An 11,834-nucleotide genomic window follows, 5' to 3' on the forward strand; every position below is an offset into this window, starting at 1 on the left:
ACTAGACCCCTCGGGGAACGTAACAAGGGGTTAAGTGAACCTTAATACCCCACAGGCGTTTCACGACTATTGCATATGTAAAAAAAATAAAAAAAATTTTACCTAAAATGCTTCTTTTCCCAAAAACTTTACATTTTTAAAAAGGGTAAAAGCAGAAAATACCCCCCAAAATTTGAAGCCCAATTTCTCCCGAGTACGGCGATACCCCATATGTGACCATTAACTGTTGCCTTGAAATACGACAGGGCTCCAAAGTGAGAGAGCTCCATGCGCATTTGAGGCCTAAATTAGGGATTGCATAGGGGTGGACATAGGGGAATTCTATGCCAGTGATTCCCAAACAGGGTGCCTCCAGCTGTTGCAAAACTCACAGCATGCCTGGACAGTCAACGGCTGTCCGACAATACTGGGAGTTGTTGTTTTGCAACAGCTGGAGGCTCCGTTTTGGAAACCATGGCGTACCAGATGTTTTTCATTTTTATTGGGGAGGGGAGGGGGGCTGTGTAGGGGTATGTGTATACGTAGTGTTTTTTACTTTTTATTTTATTTTTTGTGTTAGTGTAGTGTTTTTAGGGTACAGTCGCACGGGCGGGGGTTCACAGTAGTTTCTCGCTGGCAGTTTGAGCTGTTGCAGAAAATTTGCTGCAGCTCAAACTTGCAGCCCGATACCTACTGTAAGCCTCCGCCCATGTGAGTGTACCCTGTACATTCACATTGGGGGGGACCTCCAGCTGTTGCAAAACTAAAACTCCCAGCATGCGCTGACAGACTGTACATGCTGAGAGTTTTAGTTTTGCAACAGCTGTAGGCACACTGGTTATGTATCACGGAGTTTGTGACCTTACTCAGTGTTTCAAAACCAGTGTGCCTCCAGCTGTTGCAAAACTACAACTCCCAGCATGTACGGTGCATGGTGTAAGGTGACTGCTGGGAGTTGTAGTTTGCAACAGCTGGAGGCACACCGGTCGTGAAACACTGAGTTAGGTAAAAAAAAAAAACTCTAAGTTTCACAACCAGTGTGCCTTCAGCTGTTGCAAAACTACAACCCTCAGCAGTCACCAACAGCCAACGGGCATGCTGGGAGTTGTAGTTATGCAACCAGCAGAGTCACCACTACAACTCCCAGCATGCACTTTAGCTGTTTGTGCAAGCTGGGAGTTGTAGTTATACAACAGCTGAAGGTACACTTTTCCATAGAAATAATGTGCCTCCAGCTGTTGCAAAACCATAAGTCCCAGCATGCCCATAAGGGAATGCTGGGAGTTGTGGTGGTCTGCCTCCTGCTGTTGCATAACTACAGCTCCCAGCATGCCCTTTTTGCATGCTGGGAGCTGTTGCTAAGCAACAGCAGGAGGCTGTCACTCACCTCCTGCTGTTGCTTCATCACAGGACTGTCCCTCGCCGCCGCCGTCGCTCCTGGGGCCCCGATCCCAACATGGACGCCGGGGATCGGGGTCCCCAGCACCCGGGGTCGTCTTCCCGCACCCGCTCACGTCCTCCGGAAGAGGGGCGGAGCGGGTGCGGGAGTGACGCCCGCAGCAGGCGCCCTGATTGGTCGGCCGGTAATCCGGCCGATGAATCAGGGCGATCGTGAGGTGGCATCAGTGCCACCTCACCCCTGCAGGCTCTGGCTGTTCGGGGCCATCAGAGACGGCCCCGAACAGCCAGTAATTCCGGGTCATCGGGTCACTGGAGACCCGATTGACCCGGAATCGCCGCAGATCACTGGACTGAATTGTCCAGCGATCTGCGGCGATCGCCGACATGGGGGGGCATAATGACCCCCCTGGGCGATATGCCGGGATGCCTGCTGAACGATTTCAGCAGGCATCCGGCTCCGGTCCCCAACCGGCTAGCGGTGGGGGCCGGAATTCCCACGGGCGTATGGATACGCCCTGCGTCCTTAAGGACTCGGGATGCAGGGCGTATCCATACGCCCTGCGTCCTTAAGAGGTTAATGTACCCTCACCACGTTTTAGACTTTTTAGAAATTTTGCTTGCCCTCTTGCTTGACAAAGGTTAGGAATTACTAAACAGTAGGTGTGTCACTGATGTTTTTGGCTTAAAATTAAGCCACCTAAAAGGTGGTACAAGCTTAGCCTAGGCAGTCAAAAGATGTGCCAGATTTTTACATGCATAAGTCACTGTTATAAATTAGACAGTTCTTACTCTGTATTTCCACAAATACCACAACATGCTACCAAAACCCTAAACACAATGCAATTCACATCACAACAACTGTTTGACCACTGACAAAAATAGTATTAACATATCCAGAGTATTGCAATATCATGTTTATATTTTAAGCTAAGGCATGTCATGACACACATTTAAGGATATAAAGTACCATGAGGAGAGGTAAGAGATTAGTCTATTAAAAAAAAAAAGAAAATAGACTAACAGCATGAATCCAAAAATATTGTTACCCATAGCTCTTTACCAAAAAATAGACAGAAAGATGATCTCTGTCACATATGGTACAGCCACAATAAGAACTAACAGGAAAGAGGGACCACAAGTGGTATAATTGACATCTTGTAATAGATGTTTCTATGGTTTCCTTCCATGTAAAAAATGTTCATGTAGGAGGCCCCCCTTCCTCATCTGTTTTCCCCCTCTGCTCCTTCCGGTATCTGCTCTGGACCCCTCCCATCGTGTAGAGGAAGTGAAATGCCATGAGGACAAGGCACATTCCTCATGATATTTGCTCACTCCCTATATGCTAGAACATCCCCTAGCAGGGGGTGGGAACTTATGTTAATGACAAAGGTGATATAAGCTTGAACGATTTGAAATAAAGCCAGTGGACAGCACACAGAACGCTAAAGCACAATGGCTCTGTCTGAGTTATTTCTCTATGCTTCGGTATATACATTATGTACAAGAACAATGAGTTTAATCCACTACAAGTGGCGCCAAACGTGGGGCTGGATTATAGGCCTCATGTGCAGGTCAGGTCACAGTACCCAGACTAGACGATGGAACAAAGATGGACGCAGATGGGATTTGATCAACTCCAGGCGTACGGTAGGACATACTTGTACCTAGCCAAAAGCACCCATGTCTCCCCTTTGTTTTGTCATGTTGATCTAGCTGACTTGCATGTGACCTACCAGAGAAAGACAGATACATTCTCGTCCAGCCAATTACCCATGTATAAGATATCATAATGTATCTATCTTACTGCCGAGTGTGTATGAAGTGTGTGTGAGTGAATAAGGGGAATTGGGACTGTTCATTGGGGAGTTGCGTTGCGGAGTACGTTGTCGTAATTAATAATTTGGATGTTAAGGCATCATCAGAATGGTTAGGACAGAGTCATAAATAGATACGTGATCTAGGACGAATAGGTGCTGGTCGCCTGGTATAACGTCATAATTAGAGCTTATTTAGGACTGGGGGTACAAGGGATTTTTTTCCCGGCAATAGCAGACTTCTGGAACTTGTCTCATTATAACTGGTTGAATATGTGATATGTGTCGTCTTGTCTTAATGTGTCCATGGAAATTAGCTAATTCAGACGAAGAGGGGGAAATAACTTCCCTTATAATACTAGATCGAATGTATTAGTGTTTTAAAGATATCTCCTAAAAGTACAGCAAGGTTTTTAAGAGGGTTTTAGTTGGCAACAGCTGGGGGCACCCTAGGGTTTGTGGGCTGTTTGGAGGAGACAGAGGGGGCTGAAGAGAGCTGCAGGGCTTCGGAATGTGCAGAAGTAATTTGATCTCATTGATAGAATTGCATATGGAGAGGAAGTGGGGCAAGGGAATTACACAGAGTTGTATAGAAAAAAAATGGAGTTTTGATTGAAAGCATGTGATGAGTTCAAAATGGAATTGATAAATTAAAGATATTAAGGCAGTTGCAAGTTTGAAATATATTGATGGTTGATGGGATAAGAAGGTATATGTATGTATATATATAAATATATATATATATATATATATATACATATATATATATATATATATATATATATATATAGCAGTGTAATATACAGTTATATATAACAGTGTGATTCTTGAGAACAATTGTGATTTGACTTAGTTATGTTGAAGTTCTCTGAATGGATATAGGTAGGCTAAAGAATGTGTGGACTGAAAGTCATAAGGCATAAGGTGTGGACTGAAAGTATGATGCAAATATTTAGGTATTGAAGTTAACACCGATGTATGTACAGACATACATTTATTTATAAACTGGTGATGGGATGGTGAGAAGTATCATATTTTCAATTAAGAGAGTCTTTGTATTAAGCAGGGGGGAGGGACTGGGAAAATTGGTTTGTATAATATTATTATTATTATGGAGCTAAGAATCCCTTATGGAGTGACACCCTGATACTAATCCCTAAAGTTATAACCCAGATCTTACCTTTCTTCAGCACAATGCTTTTTTCTCTCTCTTTCTCTTTCCATGAGGCTGCTAGTCTCTGCCACATGCTTATTCTGTATGGGGGCAGCCATGTTACCACTCCTAGAAGTGAAGTTCCTCCCCCAGCAGCCATTTTAGTTCATACAATTAGTTCTCACCTCCACTCCACTGTAGCCATTTTAACACACCTAATCAAGTGAAACATATATGATAAATTAGGAATACACGGAGTATGACCAGTGAATGGATTTAGGTGAAACTGTGTATGTACATGTTTATGTCACAATGAAACTACTTGATGATATTTTATTAATCTCTTAATAAGTATTTTTCGCAGGAGTGCAAAAGTGATAAAAAAAAAAAGGGAAATTTATAAGGAAATGCAATTAACTGTCTAATTTTATTATAGGAGTAACGAGAGAATTTGGCCAAGGAGAATAAAATAAAATGTAAAATAAATGGAAAGGTGATCACTGTTTAATTAATGTTTATTACTTAATGCATTTAAAATCAGCTAATGGTTTATTGATTATAAATAATGCGCATTGAAGATGATTTTTTCCCCAATTTTTTTAAAGAGCTCTGTATATATATTTTTATTCTTTTACATTTTATTTTTGGTGAGAATGTGGGCCCTGTCTGTGTGTGTTGTATGTTGAGTATTTGTAAATGTTGGCATTGTTACATGTTAAATGTGTATGGTATGTCTCCATGTAGGCCCTGATTGCTCAAGAATTTTTTGAGAAATGACCAAACCAAAATGAGGAAAAAAGCCAGACTGAAAGGGGTGGTGACCAATGACATAGAGGAGTGGGATGAGAAAGGCGGGGCTTATAGGAAGATTGACAGAACAGCCTTGGTCTAAGGAAACACACTCACATTAAATTGAAGGAACTACAAATCTACTGTTTAAACTTGAATGTGTTATAGTACCTGCATACACAACGTGATATACCTATACATTCTACATTGTATTTATTCGAATAACATCAATTTTAAGTGGATATCTTTATAATGATATTTAGTGTAATACGAAGATGGAGATTGTCTTAAACTTATATAAAAAAATAATAATTTCAAGAGCCATGATAGGATATCGGAGAATCTAAGGTTAATGCTGAGTCATAAATGTAAGTTTGTTCTAAGTAATGTAAAGATGTAATACATAAGACAGGATATATGGTGACCACACGCAGAATGAAGTTCTACTGCAATAAACCACTCGATCTGAGCTGGTGGTTCAGAGAAATAGAGTTGAAGGTATTCACTGAGATGTGTAAGATATATAAAGGTATGACACAATGAGTACGGGTACACTTTAATTACCGCCCACAAGTATGGGCCTATTGACGTAAGAGTGTTGTTGAATCCTTGAGTGAACCAATCTGTAAATTTGTAATTCAAGAGTTCAAAGTCCGAGAGCTGCCAGAGAAAGTGGCCATCGTAAAGATCAGAGACACATGAAGGAAACAGCCCCAGAAGCCAAGGGGATTGACTGGTGAAGGAGGCTGCCAAGGCTGCAGCGCTCCTGTTCCCCCACAATGATGGTACAAAGTGTACAGGTGAACCTTGCAGGAACCTGCAATGCATGCTGAGAGAGACCAATGGAAGAAGAAAGAGGAGGTACAGGGCAAAGACGGCATCCGGAAAGAGTTGGTAAGAAAATGTATGTGCCAGCAGTCTTGTACCCCATGGTAACATATATGACCCCATACACTAAGCAACGGGGAGCTATGTGCATAGAAATGTCAGTACATTGGGTCACCTCAGGATTCAACATTGCAGAAAGAAGGTTTGCACAGACGTCATTATTTACATCTGACATATGACCTAGGTAAAAACAATAAAGGTACCTGACCAACATGCTCCATAAACATCTTACCTGTTTCAGAGACTATGAGTAGACTTCATCTAACTGCCTGGGGTAGGTCAATATCAGTATCTCCTTGTCTAATTGTACTGATCCCTAACCATAGATACAGTAAAGTATACAATTAAGAACCTTTTGTGAAACTGTACCTAGTTCAGATTCTGTAATTGTCACCCATTTCTTCAAAACCTATGCAGGAAATAAGTGAGGAAAGAGAAGATGGCATATGATAATCCCATATAGATGTATCTCTAATAACTGTTAAATCTATGTCTGTGCATAAGCATGGTTGTTCCAAAGGGAAAGATAATCACAACGGATTGTTAGGATGTGACGTTGTATGAGGAGAAACAGTAGTTGAAAATGTACAAATAGCGGGGTGCAACAAGTATTTCAGTGAGTAATAATGTTATAAAGGAAAGGAATACTTGGTGTAAGATTATAGAAAGGATAGACGTAGCTAGCCGGATGAGTAAATGGTAACTATCGTAAAGTATGGGATACTTGGGGCATATGAAGTTTAGAGTTAAATTAGAAAGGAATTAAACTGGGGACATTAGTCAAGACATGTCTGCCTATACACACTTCCATTAATGAACCACATAGAAATCCAAACCACACTTTAGAGGAAAACGTACAGCTCCTGCTGGGAGTTTAGATCCCTTTGTGTATATTGATGTTAACCCCTTAAGGACACATGACGTTCTCATACGTCTCCATTTTCGAGTCCTTAAGGACACATGACGTATGAGAACGTCATGTGTTTTACCGGCCCCCCGCAACCATCTGGAGCGGAGCCGGTGCCCGATGCCTGCTGAAATCGTTCAGCAGGCATCTGGGCATATCGCCCAGGGGGGTCATTATGACCCCCCATGTCGGCGATGGCCGTAGATCGCTGGACAATTCAGTCCAGCGATCTGCGGCGGATTCCGGGTCAATCGGGTCTCCAGTGACCCGGTGACCCGGAATTATTGGCTGATCGGGGCCGTCAGAGACAGCCCCGAACAGCCAGAGCCAGCAGGGGTGAGGTGGCACTGGTGACACCTCACGATCGCCCTGATTCGTCGGCCGGATTACCGGCCGACCAATCAGGGCGCCTGCTGCGGGTGTCACTCCCGCAACCCGCTCCGCCCCTCTTCCGGAGGACGTGAGCGGGTGCGGGACGTGCACCCCGGGTGCTGGGGACCCCGATCCCCGGCGCCCCTGTTGGGATCGGGGCCCCAGGAGCAGCGCCAGCGGCGGCGACGACGAGGGACTGACCTGGTGCAGCGAGGATCGTTGGAGGTGAGTGACAGCCTCCTGCTGTTGCTTAGCAACAGCTCCCAGAATGCAAAAAGGGCATGATGGGAGCTGTAGTTATGCAACAGCAGGAGGCAGACCACCACAACTCCCAGCATTCCCTTATGGGCATGCTGGGACTTGTAGTTTTGCAACAGCTGGAGGCACATTCTTTCTATGGAAAAGTGTACCTTCAGCTGTTGTGTAACTACAACTCCCAGCTTGCACAATCAGCTAAAGTGCATGCTGGGAGTTGTAGTGGTGCATCTGGTGGTTGCATAACTACAACTCCCAGCATGTCCGTTGGCTGTCGGTGACTGCTGAGAGTTGTAGTTTTGCAACAGCTGAAGGCACACTGAGTTAAGTAGCAAACCAGTGTGTCTCCAGCTGTTGCATAACTACAATCCCCAGCATCCCCAGCCAAAGTAGTATGCCTCCAGCTGTTGCATAACTACAACACCCAGCATGCCCTTCCGCTGTCCGTACATGCTGGGGGTTGTAGCTTTTGCAACAGCTGAAGGCACACTGGTTGCAAAACACTGAGTTTGTTACCAAACTCGGTGTTTCACAACCAGTGTGCCTCCAGCTGTTGCAAAGCTGTTTCTGCCGCAGCTCAAACTGCCAGCGAGAAACTACTGTGAACCCCCGCCCGTGCGACTGTACCCTAAAAACACTACACTACCAAAAAATAAAATAAAAAGTAAAAAACACTACATATACACATACCCCTACACAGCCCCCCTCCCCAATAAAAATGAAAAACGTCTGGTACGCCACTGTTTCCAAAACAGAGCCTCCAGCGGTTGAAAAACTACAACTCCCAGCATGCACTGATAGACCGTACATGCTGGGAGTTGTAGTTTTGCAACAGCTGGATGTTCCCCCCCCCCAATGTGAATGTACAGGGTACACTCACATGGGCGGAGGATTACAGTAAGTATCCGGCTGCAAGTTTGAGGTGCGGCAAAATTTCTGCCGCAGCTCAAACTGCCAGCGAGAAACTACTGTGAACCTCCGCCCGTGCGACTGTACCCTAAAAACACTACACTACCAAAAAATAAAATAAAAAGTAAAAAACACTACATATACACATACCCCTACACAGCCCCCCTCCCCAATAAAAATGAAAAACGTCTGGTACGCCACTGTTTCCAAAACGGAGCCTCCAGCGGTTGCAAAACTACAACTCCCAGCATGCACTGATAGACCGTACATGCTGGGAGTTGTAGTTTTGCAACAGCTGGATTCCCCCCCCAATGTGAACGTACAGGGTACACTCACATGGGCGGAGGATTACAGTAAGTATCCGGCTGCAAGTTTGAGCTGCGTCAAATTTTCTGCCGCAGCTCAAACTGCCAGCGAGAAACTACTGTGAACCCCCGCCCATGTGACTGTACCCTAAAAACACTACACTACACTAACACCAAATAAAAAGTAAAAAACACTACATATACACATACCCCTATACAACCCCCCTCCCCAATAAAAATGAAAAACGTCTGGTACGCCACTGATTCCAAAACGGAGCCTCCAGCTGTTGCAAAACAACTACTCTCAGTATTGCCAGATAGCCGTTGACTGTCCAGGCATGCTGGGAGTTTTACAACAGCTGGAGGCACCCTGTTTGGGAATCACTGGCGTAGAATACCCCTATGTCCACCCCTATGCAAGTCCCTAATTTAGGCCTCAAATGCGCATGGCGCTCTCACTTTGGAGCCCTGTCGTATTTCAAGGCAACAGTTTAGGGCCACATATGGGGTATCGCCGTACTCGGGAGAAATTGCCTAACAAATTTTGGGGGGTATTTTCTGCTATTACCCTTTTAAAAAATGTAAAATTTTTGGGAAAACAAGCATTTTAGGTAAAAAAAATATATATTTTTTTACATATGCAAAAGTCGTGAAACACCTGTAGGGTATTAAGGTTCAAATTACCCCTTGTTACGTTCCCCGAGGGGTCTAGTTTCCAAAATGGTATGCCATGTGTTTTTTTTTTGCTGTTCTGGCACCATAGGGGCTTCCTAAATGCGGCATGCCCCCAGAGCAAAATTTGCTTTCAAAAAGCCAAATGTTACTCCTTCTCTTCTGAGACCTGTAGTGCGCCAGCAGAGCACTTTTCACCCCCATATGGAGTGTTTTCTGAATCGGGAGAAATTGATCTTCAAATTTTGGGGGGTATTTTCCGCTATTACCCTTTTTAAAAATGTAAACATTTTGGGAAAACAAGCATTTTAGGTAAAAAAATTTTTTTTTTTTTACATATGCAAAAGTCGTGAAACACCTGTAGGGCATTAAGGTTCACGTTACCCCTTGTTATGTTTCCTGAGGGGTCTAGTTTCCAAAATGGTATGCCATGTGTTTTTTTTTTTTTGCTGTTCTGGCACCATAGGGGCTTCCTAAATGCGGCATGCCCCCAGAGCAAAATTTGCTTTCAAAAAGCCAAATGTGACTCCTTCTCTTCTGAGACCTGTAGTGTGCCAGCAGAGCACTTTTCACCCCCATGCGAGGTGTTTTCTGTATTGGGAGAAATTGGGCTTCAAATTTTGGGGGGTATTTTCTGCTATTACCCTTTTTAAAAATGTAAAATTTTTGGAAAACCAAGCATTTTAGGTAAAAAAAAATATATATATTTTTTACATATGCAAAAGTCGTGAATCATCTGTAGGGTATTAAGGTCTACTTTACCCCTTGTTACGTTCCCTGAGGGGTCTAGTTTCCAAAATGGTATGCCATGTGTTTTTTTTTTTGCTGTCCTGGCACCATAGGGGCTTCCTAAATGCGGCATGCCCCCCAAAAACCATTTGTTGCTCCTTCCCTTCTGAGCCCTCTACTGCGCCCGCCGAACAATTAACATAGACATATGAGGTATGTGCTTACTCGAGAGAAATTGGGTTTCAAATACAAGTAAAAATTTTCTCCTTTTTACCCCTTGCAAAAATTCAAAAATTGGGTCTACAAGAACATGCGAGTGTAAAAAATGAAGATTTTGAATTTTCTCCTTCACTTTGCTGCTATTCCTGTGAAACACCTAAAGGGTTAATACACTTACTGAATGTTTTTTTGAATACGTTAGGGGGTGTAGTTTTTATAATGGTGTCTTTTATCGTATTTCTAATATGAAGACCCTTCAAATCCACTTCAAAACTGAACTGGTCCCTGAAAAATAGTGAGTTTGACAATTTTGTGAAAAATTTCAAAATTGCTGCTGAACTTTGAAGCCCTATGGTGTCTTCCAAAAGTAAAAACTCATAAATTTTATGATGCAAACATAAAGTAGACATATTGTATATGTGAACCCAAAATAAATATATTTTGAATATCCATTTTCCTTACAAGCAGAGAGCTTCAAAGTTAGAAAAATGCAAAATTTTCATTTTTTTCATCAAATTTTGGGATTTTTCACCAAGAAAGGATGCAAGTTACCATAAAATTTTACCACTAAGTTAAAGTAGAATATGTCACGAAAAAACAATCTCGGAATCAGAATGATAACTAAAAGCATCCCAGAGTTATTAATGTTTAAAGTGACAGTGGTCAGAATTGCAAAAAACGCACCGGTCCTTAAGGTATAAAATGGCCTGGTCCTTAAGGGGTTAAGGAGTCCCAAGGGGGGCCCAGATGAGTTTTATAGCTAGATGTTGAATAAAAAGACGGAGTTGAGTCAATAATATCCCAGATTTCCATGATTAAAATTAATTATATCTATTATAACCAACTAAGATTAATACATTTCTTTGTAAATGCTCTTCAAGATTAGACCGAACAACTGAGAGTCACATCCGCTATAATATTCCAAAATGGTTTGGCATTAGATATGATGTATGGTGTAAAAGGAAAAAGGGGGGTATACAAGATGTTTGGGAGATTTGTTGCAGGTATCTCTCAGCCAGTATAGGACCGGTAAAATAATCATACTCATAATTCCAATAATCTTGCTTTGTTGTGTGTTGTGTTTTGCTTTGCCTAAAGAAGAAGTGTGAGACGACCGTCGAGAATGCCATGCCAGTGATGATAAATGTGGACTTTGAGTTTACAGATGAAGCCCATACCCCATTACAGAGCTTCAGTGCCAGTGACCCATAGGGACAGCATCTGACTCCATATGTGTAAAGTCTGAGGCTAAGGGGGTCCATGGATAAGCCATGGGTAGTCTAAAGTACAGTGAAACGTTCGAGAAAACACATTGGGGCAGATGAGTTAGGATGATGGAAATTAGGGAAAGGTAGAATGATCATTTTTTAGGGGGGCTTGTAATAGATGTTTCTATGGTTTCCTTCCATGTAAAAAATGGTCATGTAGGAGGCCCCCCTTCC

This window comes from Hyla sarda, chromosome 5 (assembly GCF_029499605.1).
Source record: "Hyla sarda isolate aHylSar1 chromosome 5, aHylSar1.hap1, whole genome shotgun sequence".
Taxonomy (NCBI): domain Eukaryota; kingdom Metazoa; phylum Chordata; class Amphibia; order Anura; family Hylidae; genus Hyla; species Hyla sarda.